Here is a 12,385-nt window from a genome sequence, read left to right on the forward strand (position 1 = left end):
TGGGATGGTCTCTGCGCGCCTTAGGGTTGAGTTTGAGTTCTATGAAATGATCAAATGTGTGGAGATGTTTGAGGAGATATGGTGTGTTGGGGGGGCTGTCTGTATTGCTGGGGAAGATGTTTTGGATATACTATTTTAAGGGGTGGGGGGGATGAGTTTTAGGAGTGGGGGGGGTGAGTTTTAAATGAATTGAGAATGTTTCAATAAAGAAAGACCAAAAGTCAAAGTCTCTCTCTCTCTCTCTCTCTCTCTCTCTCTCTCTCTCTCTCTCTCTCTCTCTCTCTCTCTCTCTCTCTCTCTCTCTCTCTCTCTCTCTCTCTCTGTGCTTCCTCTAGTCTATCCGAGAGGTGACAGGCTATGTGCTGGTAGCTCTGAACCAGTTTGACTCCCTGCCCCTGGAGAACCTTCGCATCGTGCGGGGCACCAAGCTTTACGAGGGACGCTACGCCCTGGCCATCTTCCTCAACTACCGCCGCGACGGCTTCTACGGCCTCAGACAGCTGGGCCTTCGCAACCTCACAGGTCAGGGGCCCAGTGCAGACTACTCTAAACTCACCTGTCTGACTCAGTCACACCATCTTTCCATTTCTCTCACGTCCTCCTTCTCTCTATCTCTCTAGCCTGCTTATTGTTCTGTCCTTCTCTCCATTTCTCTAGCCTGCTTATTGTTCTGTCTATATCTCTCTAGCCTGCTTATTGTTCTGTTCTTCTCTCTATCTCTCTAGCCTGCTTATTGTTCTGTTCTTCTCTCTATCTCTCTAGCCTGCTTATTGTTCTGTCTATATCTCTCTAGCCTGTTTATTGTTCTGTCCTTCTCTCCATCTCTCTAGCCTGCTTATTGTTCTGTTCTTCTCTCCATCTCTCTAGCCTGCTTATTGTTCTGTCTATATCTCTCTAGCCTGCTTATTGTTCTGTTCTTCTCTCTATCTCTCTAGCCTGCTTATTGTTCTGTCTATATCTCTCTAGCCTGCTTATTGTTCTGTTCTTCTCTCTATCTCTCTAGCCTGCTTGTTGTTCTGTCTATATCTCTCTAGCCTGCTTATTGTTCTGTCTATATCTCTCTAGCCTGCTTATTGTTCTGTTCTTCTCGCCATCTCTCTAGCCTGCTTATTGTTCTGTCTATATCTCTCTAGCCTGCTTATTGTTCTGTCTATATCTCTCTAGCCTGCTTATTGTTCTGTTCTTCTCTCTATCTCTCTAGCCTGCTTATTGTTCTGTCCTTCTCTCCGTCTCTCTAGCCTGCTTATTGTTCTGTCTATATCTCTCTAGCCTGCTTATTGTTCTGTTCTTCTCTCTATCTCTCTAGCCTGCTTATTGTTCTGTGCTTCTCTCCATCTCTATCACTTCCTCCTCTCTATCTATCACTTCCTCCTTCTCTCTATCTCTCTAGCCTGCTTATTGTTCTGTCCTTCTCTCCATCTCTCTATCACTTCCTCCTTATCTCTATCTCTCTATCACTTCCTCCTTCTCTCTATCTCTCTAGCCTGCTTATTGTTCTGTCCTTCTCTCCATCTCTCTATCACTTCCTCCTTCTCTCGATCTCTCTATCACTTCCTCCTTCTCTCTATCTCTATAGCCTGCCTATTGTTCTGTCCTTCTCTCTATCTCTCTAGCCTGCTTATTGTTCTGTCCTTCTCTCTATCTCTCTAGCCTGCTTATTGTTCTGTCCTTCTCTCCATCTCTCTATCGCTTCCTCCTTCTCTCTATCTCTCTAGCCTGCTTATTGTTCTGTCCTTCTCTCTATCTCTCTAGCCTGCTTATTGTTCTGTCTATATCTCTCTAGCCTGCTTATTGTTCTGTTCTTCTCTCTATCTCTCTAGCCTGCTTATTGTTCTGTCTATATCTCTCTAGCCTGCTTATTGTTCTGTCCTTCTCTCTATCTCTCTAGCCTGCTTATTGTTCTGTCTATATCTCTCTAGCCTGCTTATTGTTCTGTCTATATCTCTCTAGCCTGCTTATTGTTCTGTTCTTCTCTCTATCTCTCTAGCCTGCTTATTGTTCTGTCCTTCTCTCCGTCTCTCTAGCCTGCTTATTGTTCTGTCTATATCTCTCTAGCCTGCTTATTGTTCTGTTCTTCTCTCTATCTCTCTAGCCTGCTTATTGTTCTGTGCTTCTCTCCATCTCTATCACTTCCTCCTTCTCTCTATCTATCACTTCCTCCTTCTCTCTATCTCTCTAGCCTGCTTATTGTTCTGTCCTTCTCTCCATCTCTCTATCACTTCCTCCTTCTCTCTATCTCTCTATCACTTCCTCCTTCTCTCTATCTCTCTAGCCTGCTTATTGTTCTGTCCTTCTCTCCATCTCTCTATCACTTCCTCCTTCTCTCTATCTCTCTATCACTTCCTCCTTCTCTCTATCTCTCTAGCCTGCCTATTGTTCTGTCCTTCTCTCTATCTCTCTAGCCTGCTTATTGTTCTGTCCTTCTCTCTATCTCTCTAGCCTGCTTATTGTTCTGTCTATATCTCTCTAGCCTGCTTATTGTTCTGTTCTTCTCTCTATCTCTCTAGCCTGCTTATTGTTCTGTCCTTCTCTCTATCTCTCTAGCCTGCTTATTGTTCTGTCCTTCTCTCCATCTCTCTATCGCTTCCTCCTTCTCTCTATCTCTCTAGCCTGCTTATTGTTCTGTCCTTCTCTCTATCTCTCTAGCCTGCTTATTGTTCTGTCTATATCTCTCTAGCCTGCTTATTGTTCTGTTCTTCTCTCTATCTCTCTAGCCTGCTTATTGTTCTGTCTATATCTCTCTAGCCTGCTTATTGTTCTGTCCTTCTCTCTATCTCTCTAGCCTGCTTATTGTTCTGTCTATATCTCTCTAGCCTGCTTATTGTTCTGTCTATATCTCTCTAGCCTGCTTATTGTTCTGTTCTTCTCTCTATCTCTCTAGCCTGCTTATTGTTCTGTCCTTCTCTCCGTCTCTCTAGCCTGCTTATTGTGTTCTGTCTATATCTCTCTAGCCTGCTTATTGTTCTGTTCTTCTCTCTATCTCTCTAGCCTGCTTATTGTTCTGTGCTTCTCTCCATCTCTATCACTTCCTCCTTCTCTCTATCTATCACTTCCTCCTTCTCTCTATCTCTCTAGCCTGCTTATTGTTCTGTCCTTCTCTCCATCTCTCTATCACTTCCTCCTTCTCTCTATCTCTCTATCACTTCCTCCTTCTCTCTATCTCTCTAGCCTGCTTATTGTTCTGTCCTTCTCTCCATCTCTCTATCACTTCCTCCTTCTCTCTATCTCTCTATCACTTCCTCCTTCTCTCTATCTCTCTAGCCTGCCTATTGTTCTGTCCTTCTCTCTATCTCTCTAGCCTGCTTATTGTTCTGTCCTTCTCTCTATCTCTCTAGCCTGCTTATTGTTCTGTCTATATCTCTCTAGCCTGCTTATTGTTCTGTCCTTCTCTCTATCTCTCTAGCCTGCTTATTGTTCTGTCTATATCTCTCTAGCCTGCTTATTGTTCTGTTCTTCTCTCTATCTCTCTAGCCTGCTTATTGTTCTGTCTATATCTCTCTAGCCTGCTTATTGTTCTGTCCTTCTCTCTATCTCTCTAGCCTGCTTATTGTTCTGTCTATATCTCTCTAGCCTGCTTATTGTTCTGTCTATATCTCTCTAGCCTGCTTATTGTTCTGTTCTTCTCTCTATCTCTCTAGCCTGCTTATTGTTCTGTCCTTCTCTCCGTCTCTCTAGCCTGCTTATTGTTCTGTCTATATCTCTCTAGCCTGCTTATTGTTCTGTTCTTCTCTCTATCTCTCTAGCCTGCTTATTGTTCTGTGCTTCTCTCCATCTCTATCACTTCCTCCTTCTCTCTATCTATCACTTCCTCCTTCTCTCTATCTCTCTAGCCTGCTTATTGTTCTGTCCTTCTCTCCATCTCTCTATCACTTCCTCCTTCTCTCTATCTCTCTATCACTTCCTCCTTCTCTCTATCTCTCTAGCCTGCTTATTGTTCTGTCCTTCTCTCCATCTCTCTATCACTTCCTCCTTCTCTCTATCTCTCTATCACTTCCTCCTTCTCTCTATCTCTCTAGCCTGCTTATTGTTCTGTTCTTCTCTCTATCTCTCTAGCCTGCTTATTGTTCTGTCCTTCTCTCTCTAGCCTGCTTATTGTTCTGTCTATATCTCTCTAACCTGCTTATTGTTATGTTCTTCTCTCTATCTCTCTAGCCTGCTTATTGTTCTGTCCTTCACTCCATCTCTCTATCACTTCCTCCTTCTCTCGATCTCTCTATCACTTCCTCCTTCTCTCTATCTCTATAGCCTGCCTATTGTTCTGTCCTTCTCTCTATCTCTCTAGCCTGCTTATTGTTCTGTCCTTCTCTCTATCTCTCTAGCCTGCTTATTGTTCTGTCCTTCTCTCCATCTCTCTATCGCTTCCTCCTTCTCTCTATCTCTCTAGCCTGCTTATTGTTCTGTCCTTCTCTCTATCTCTCTAGCCTGCTTATTGTTCTGTCTATATCTCTCTAGCCTGCTTATTGTTCTGTTCTTCTCTCTATCTCTCTAGCCTGCTTATTGTTCTGTCTATATCTCTCTAGCCTGCTTATTGTTCTGTCCTTCTCTCTATCTCTCTAGCCTGCTTATTGTTCTGTCTATATCTCTCTAGCCTGCTTATTGTTCTGTCTATATCTCTCTAGCCTGCTTATTGTTCTGTTCTTCTCTCTATCTCTCTAGCCTGCTTATTGTTCTGTCCTTCTCTCCGTCTCTCTAGCCTGCTTATTGTTCTGTCTATATCTCTCTAGCCTGCTTATTGTTCTGTTCTTCTCTCTATCTCTCTAGCCTGCTTATTGTTCTGTGCTTCTCTCCATCTCTATCACTTCCTCCTTCTCTCTATCTATCACTTCCTCCTTCTCTCTATCTCTCTAGCCTGCTTATTGTTCTGTCCTTCTCTCCATCTCTCTATCACTTCCTCCTTCTCTCTATCTCTCTATCACTTCCTCCTTCTCTCTATCTCTCTAGCCTGCTTATTGTTCTGTCCTTCTCTCCATCTCTCTATCACTTCCTCCTTCTCTCTATCTCTCTATCACTTCCTCCTTCTCTCTATCTCTCTAGCCTGCTTATTGTTCTGTTCTTCTCTCTATCTCTCTAGCCTGCTTATTGTTCTGTCTATATCTCTCTAGCCTGCTTATTGTTCTGTCTATATCTCTCTAACCTGCTTATTGTTATGTTCTTCTCTCTATCTCTCTAGCCTGCTTATTGTTCTGTATATATCTCTCTAGCCTGCTTATTGTTCTGTCTATATCTCTCTAGCCTGCTTATTGTTCTGTCCTCTCTATCTCTCTATCACTTCCTCATTCTCTCTATCTCTCTAGCTTGCTTATTGTTCTGTTCTTCTCTATCTCTCTAGCCTGCTTATTGTTCTGTATATATCTCTCTAGCCTGCTTATTGTTCTGTCCTTCTCTCTATCACTTCCTCATTCTCTCTATCTCTCTAGCTTGCTTATTGTTCTGTTATTCTCTATCTCTCTAGCCTGCTTATTGTTCTGTCTATATCTCTCTATCTCTCTATCACTTCCTCATTCTCTCTATCTCTCTAGCTTGCTTATTGTTCTGTTCTTCTCTATCTCTCTAGCCTGCTTATTGTTCGGTCTATATCTCTCTAGCCTGCTTATTGTTCTGTCTATATCTCTCTAGCCTGCTTATTGTTCTGTTCTTCTCTCTATCTCTCTAGCCTGCTTATTGTTCTGTCCTTCTCTCCAACTCTCTAGCCTGCTTATTGTTCTGTCTATATCTCTCTAGCCTGCTTATTGTTCTGTCCTTCTCTCCATCTCTCTAGCCTCCTTATTGTTCTGTCTATATCTCTCTAGCCTGCTTATTGTTCTGTTCTTCTCTCTATCTCTATAGCCTGCTTGTTGTTCTGTCTATATCTCTCTAGCCTGCTTATTGTTCTGTTCTTCTCTCTATCTCTCTAGCCTGCTTATTGTTCTGTCTATATCTCTCTAGCCTGCTTATTGTTCTGTCCTTCTCTCTATCTCTCTAGCCTGCTTATTGTTCTGTCTATATCTCTCTAGCCTGCTTATTGTTCTGTCTATATCTCTCTAGCCTGCTTATTGTTCTGTTCTTCTCTCTATCTCTCTAGCCTGCTTATTGTTCTGTCCTTCTCTCCGTCTCTCTAGCCTGCTTATTGTTCTGTCTATATCTCTCTAGCCTGCTTATTGTTCTGTTCTTCTCTCTATCTCTCTAGCCTGCTTATTGTTCTGTGCTTCTCTCCATCTCTATCACTTCCTCCTTCTCTCTATCTATCACTTCCTCCTTCTCTCTATCTCTCTAGCCTGCTTATTGTTCTGTCCTTCTCTCCATCTCTCTATCACTTCCTCCTTCTCTCTATCTCTCTATCACTTCCTCCTTCTCTCTATCTCTCTAGCCTGCTTATTGTTCTGTCCTTCTCTCCATCTCTCTATCACTTCCTCCTTCTCTCTATCTCTCTATCACTTCCTCCTTCTCTCTATCTCTCTAGCCTGCTTATTGTTCTGTTCTTCTCTCTATCTCTCTAGCCTGCTTATTGTTCTGTCTATATCTCTCTAGCCTGCTTATTGTTCTGTCTATATCTCTCTAACCTGCTTATTGTTATGTTCTTCTCTCTATCTCTCTAGCCTGCTTATTGTTCTGTATATATCTCTCTAGCCTGCTTATTGTTCTGTCTATATCTCTCTAGCCTGCTTATTGTTCTGTCCTCTCTATCTCTCTATCACTTCCTCATTCTCTCTATCTCTCTAGCTTGCTTATTGTTCTGTTCTTCTCTATCTCTCTAGCCTGCTTATTGTTCTGTATATATCTCTCTAGCCTGCTTATTGTTCTGTCCTTCTCTCTATCACTTCCTCATTCTCTCTATCTCTCTAGCTTGCTTATTGTTCTGTTATTCTCTATCTCTCTAGCCTGCTTATTGTTCTGTCTATATCTCTCTATCTCTCTATCACTTCCTCATTCTCTCTATCTCTCTAGCTTGCTTATTGTTCTGTTCTTCTCTATCTCTCTAGCCTGCTTATTGTTCGGTCTATATCTCTCTAGCCTGCTTATTGTTCTGTCTATATCTCTCTAGCCTGCTTATTGTTCTGTTCTTCTCTCTATCTCTCTAGCCTGCTTATTGTTCTGTCCTTCTCTCCAACTCTCTAGCCTGCTTATTGTTCTGTCTATATCTCTCTAGCCTGCTTATTGTTCTGTCCTTCTCTCCATCTCTCTAGCCTCCTTATTGTTCTGTCTATATCTCTCTAGCCTGCTTATTGTTCTGTTCTTCTCTCTATCTCTATAGCCTGCTTGTTGTTCTGTCTATATCTCTCTAGCCTGCTTATTGTTCTGTCTATATCTCTCTAGCCTGCTTATTGTTCTGTTCTTCTCTCTATCTCTCTAGCCTGCTTATTGTTCTGTCTATATCTCTCTAGCCTGCTTATTGTTCTGTCTATATCTCTCTAGCCTGCTTATTGTTCTGTTCTTCTCTCTATCTCTCTAGCCTGCTTATTGTTCTGTCCTTCTCTCCATCTCTCTAGCCTGCTTATTGTGCTGTCTATATCTCTCTAGCCTGCTTATTGTTCTGTTCTTCTCTCTATCTCTCTAGCCTGCTTATTGTTCTGTCCTTCTCTCCATCTCTCTATCACTTCCTCCTTCTCTCTATCTCTCTATCACTTCCTCCTTCTCTCTATCTCTCTAGCCTGCTTATTGTTCTGTCCTTCTCTCCATCTCTCTATCACTTCCTCCTTCTCTCTATCTCTCGATCACTTCCTCCTTCTCTCTATCTCTCTAGCCTGCCTATCGTTCTGTCCTTCTCTCTATCTCTCTAGCCTGCTTATTGTTCTGTCCTTCTCTCCATCTCTCTATCACTTCCTCCTTCTCTCTATCTCTCTAGCCTGCTTATTGTTCTGTCCTTCTCTCTATCTCTCTAGCCTGCTTATTGTTCTGTCTATATCTCTCTAGCCTGCTTATTGTTCTGTCTATATCTCTCTAGCCTGCTTATTGTTCTGTCTATATCTCTCTAGCCTGCTTATTGTTCTGTTCTTCTCTCCATCTCTCTAGCCTGCTTATTGTTCTGTCTATATCTCTCTAGCCTGCTTATTGTTATGTTCTTCTCTCTATCCTCTAGCCTGCTTATTGTTCTGTATATATCTTTCTAGCCTGCTTATTGTTCTGTTCTTCTCTCTATCTCTCTAGCCTGCTTGTTGTTCTGTCTATATCTCTCTAGCCTGCTTATTGTTCTGTCTATATCTCTCTAGCCTGCTTATTGTTATGTTCTTCTCTCTATCTCTCTAGCCTGCTTATTGTTCTGTCTATATCTCTCTAGCCTGCTTATTGTTCTGTCTATATCTCTCTAGCCTGCTTATTGTTCTGTTCTTCTCTCTATCTCTCTAGCCTGCTTATTGTTCTGTCCTTCTCTCCATCTCTCTAGCCTGCTTATTGTTCTGTCTATATCTCTCTAGCCTGCTTATTGTTCTGTTCTTCTCTCTATCTCTCTAGCCTGCTTATTGTTCTGTGCTTCTCTCCATCTCTATCACTTCCTCCTTATCTCTATCTCTCTATCACTTCCTCCTTCTCTCTATCTCTCTAGCCTGCTTATTGTTCTGTCCTTCTCTCCATCTCTCTATCACTTCCTCCTTCTCTCGATCTCTCTATCACTTCCTCCTTCTCTCTATCTCTCTAGCCTGCCTATTGTTCTGTCCTTCTCTCTATCTCTCTAGCCTGCTTATTGTTCTGTCTATATCTCTCTAGCCTGCTTATTGTTCTGTTCTTCTCTCTATCCTCTAGCCTGCTTATTGTTCTGTATATATCTCTCTAGCCTGCTTATTGTTCTGTTCTTCTCTCTATCTCTCTAGCCTGCTTATTGTTTTGTCCTTCTCTCCATCTGTCCATCACTCTTCTTCTCTTGATCTCTCAAACATTTCCTCATGGTCTTATGTTCTATCTCAATCAAAACTGTGGCCTCCATGGTTTGCTGAGGGATGAGGCTGGGGGAATGATAACTCTGGCCTCTCCATGGTTTGCTGAGGGATGGGGCTGAGGGAATGATAACTCTGGCCTCTCCATGGTTTGCTGAGGGATGGTGCTGGGGGAATGATAACTCTGGCCTCTCCATGGTTTGCTGAGGGATGGGGCTGGGGGAATGATAACTCTGGCCTCTCCATGGTTTGCTGAGGGATGGGGCTGGGGGAATGATAACTCTGGCCTCTCCATGGTGTGCTGAGGGATGGGGCTGGGGGAATGATAACTCTGGCCTCTCCATGGTTTGCTGAGGGATGGGGCTGGGGGAATGATAACTCTGGCCTCTCCATGGTTTGCTGAGGGATGGGGCTGGGGGAATGATACCACTAACATATCCATTGACTGAGCTATGGATGCAAAGACTGTCAGTCCTAGATATTTTCATGAAAGGTGTACAAATAAATATTTGTAAGGCATTAAAAGAGAGTTAAATATGAGGTTATTATAGCCTAAGGCAGCTTAAGCCCATAAGGTGTTTATACTCTTCAAAACCAATGGCTGTACAAATGACCATTGAACAGCAGTGGGTGTCACGGATTGTGCTTTTACGAAACCAAGCAAATTGTAATAATGTAGAATCTTTAGCTTTGCTAAGTGGCGGAATAGTATCAGAATACACAGAAAATGTATTATAATGTCATAGAATAGAAGAATCCTCTGACATTTCTTTTAAAATAAATGTTTGTGTTCAACCTTCGCTTCACACATTTTGACATTTAAAATGTCGTTCGTTTAGCAGATGCTCTTATGCAGAGTGACTTAGTGCAGAGTGACTTAGTGCAGAGTGACTTAGTGCAGAGTGACTTATAGTTAGTGCATTCATCTTAAGGTAGCTAGGTGGGACAACCACAGAGTCTCATAGTAAGTCAAATGTTCAAAGTAGCTATCAGAAAAATCAGCGCTAGTAGGCTAAAGGTCAAGTGCGAGTGTTAGTTCACGAAAGGCAAGGGTGATATTTATTATATTTATTTTTGTTATGGGGGGGGTAGTGGGACAGATCAGGACAAGTAGTTTTTTTCAGGGGGGACTCTGCTGTCCTAGCGTCAGGGGGACAGAGAAAAAGAGAAAAGCTTGGACTGGAGCGGGAGCTGGCAGAACAGAGTGCTCGGTTTGGGGTGTAAGGTTTAAGCCTAACCTGAAAGTAGGGCGGGGCAGTTCCCCTGGCTGCTCCGTAGGCAAGCACCATGGTCTTATAGTGGATGTGAACTTCGACTGGAAGCCAGTGTGTGGAAGAGGGGGGAGACATGGGAGAATTTGGAAATGTTGAACACCAGGTGGGTTGCGGCATAAGTTGCAGGGGTTTGATGGCACAAGCTTGGAGCCCAGCCAACAGTGAGTTGCAGTAGTCCAGACAGGAGATGACAAGTACCTGGATTAGGACCTGCACCACTTCCTGTGTGAGGTAGTGTCATACTCTGCAGATATTGTAGAGCATGAATCTGCAGTCACTGCTTTGATGTTTGCAGAGAACATCAGGGTGTTGTCCAGGGTCACGCCAAGGTTATTTGCACTCTGGGAGGGGGACACCATTGAGTTGTCAACCGTGATGGAGAGGTCTTGGAGTGGGCAGGCCTTCCTCGGGAGGAAGAGCATCTCTGTCTTGTCGAGGTTGAGCTTGAGATGGTGGCCTGACATCCAAGCAGAGATGCGAGTCGCCACCTGGGGAAGGTAGTTGAGTGTCATACACATAACAATGATAGGAGAGACCATGTGAAGATATGACGGAGCCAAGTGAATAGAGAGCAAAGGAGAGGGCCTAGAACCAAGTCCTGGGGGACACCAGTAGTGAGAGCATGTGGTGCAGACACAGATCCTCTCCACGTCAGTTGGTAAGAGCGGCCCGCCAGGAATGATGCAATCCAAGAATGTGCAGAGCCTGAGACACCCAGCCCTGAGAGGGTTGAGAGGGGGATAAGATGGTTCACGGTTGTCCAAGGCAGCAGATAGATCTAAGAGGATGAGAACAGAGAGGGAGTCAGTTTTGGCAGTGCGGAGAATATCCGTGACACAGAGGAGAGCGGTCTCGGTTGAGTGACCAGTCTTGAAACCTGACTGGTTAGGGTCAAGAAGGTCATTCTGGGAGTGATAGCGAGAGAGGTGGTCAGAGTTTGGGAAAAAAATAAAGAAGGGATTACCGGTCTGTAGAGGGTTTGTGTGTTGGTATCTTGAGGAGGGGAGGGGACGCAGCCAGTGGTCAGAGGGGACGCAGCCAGTGGTCAGAGAGGACGCAGCCAGTGGTCAGAGGGGACGCAGCCAGTGGTCAGAGGGGACGCAGCCAGTGGTCAGAGGGGACGTAGCCAGTGGTCAGAGGGGACGTAGCCAGTGGTCAGAGGGGACACAGCCAGTGGTCAGAGGGGACACAGCCAGTGGTCAGAGGGGATGCAGCCAGTGGTCAGAGGGGACGCAGCCAGTGGTCAGGGATGAGTTGATGAGGGAAGTGAGGAATAGGCAAAGACCTCCAGAGATAGTCTGAAGAAGGGAAGAGGGAAAGGGGTTGAGTGGGTAGGTTGTCAGGGGGCCGGACATCACTAGTCACATGATTTCATCTGGAGATAGAGGGGAGAAAGAGGTCAAGGCGAAGGGTAGTTCTGTGTGAGTGGGACCAGTGGACTCAATAGAGTAAATGGAAAGCGGATGTTGTCAACCTTCTTTTCGAAGTGGTAGACAAAGTGGTCCACAGAGCGGGAGGAGGGAGGGGGAGGAGGTGGAGGGTTAAGGAAGGAGGAGAATGTAGCAGAGAGTTTCCCACCGTTACACCCACCCACAGCTAAAGCCAATTTAATACCCCACTCTTTTAATATATTTTTTTGCACCCAAATTTAATATTTAGACAAATTAAGTCGGACGCCCTTTTGTGCAGGGAGATGAAATGGCTCATGTTTCAGTTAATGAACTTTTCTGTTTACAGAGTAGCCGGCTCGGATACTAGGTTGTTTCATGGAGCAGTTTGAACTGTGAGTCACAACGAATGGCCCATGACGTGGCTGTAACGGCGTTCTTCGTTTGTAGAAAGAGAGTCGGACCGAAATGCAGCGTGTAGGTTACTCATGACTTAAATGAAAGAATCGCGGTACATGAAATAACTGAAACTAAATACAAAAAACAACAGAACGGAACGTGAAACTAATTACAGCCTATCTGGTGACTACAACACAGAGACAGGTACAAACACCCACAAAAAACAACGCGAACTCAGGCTACCTAAATACGGTTCCCAATCAGAGACAACGATAAGCAGCTGACTCCAATTGAGAATCGCCTCAGGCAGCCAAGCCTAACTAGACACACCCCTAATCAACACAATACCAATTACTACAAACCCCAATACGAAACACAACATATAAACCCATGTCACACCCTGGTTTACCCAAACATATACCAAAAACACAAAATATAATGACCAAGGCGTGACAGTGGCATGTTCTGTAACCAAGAT

At 44.0% G+C, this 12,385-nt stretch overlaps 1 pseudogene; it reads left to right on the forward strand.

Moving 5' to 3' along the window:
• Positions 1-233: 233 nt before the first annotated feature.
• LOC115127351 (receptor tyrosine-protein kinase erbB-4-like) overlaps positions 234-12,385 on the forward strand; it is a 219,139-nt pseudogene continuing 206,987 nt past the window's right edge.

The sequence above is a fragment of the Oncorhynchus nerka genome, linkage group LG2, assembly GCF_034236695.1.
Source record: "Oncorhynchus nerka isolate Pitt River linkage group LG2, Oner_Uvic_2.0, whole genome shotgun sequence".
In the NCBI taxonomy this organism is placed as follows: Eukaryota; Metazoa; Chordata; class Actinopteri; order Salmoniformes; family Salmonidae; genus Oncorhynchus; species Oncorhynchus nerka.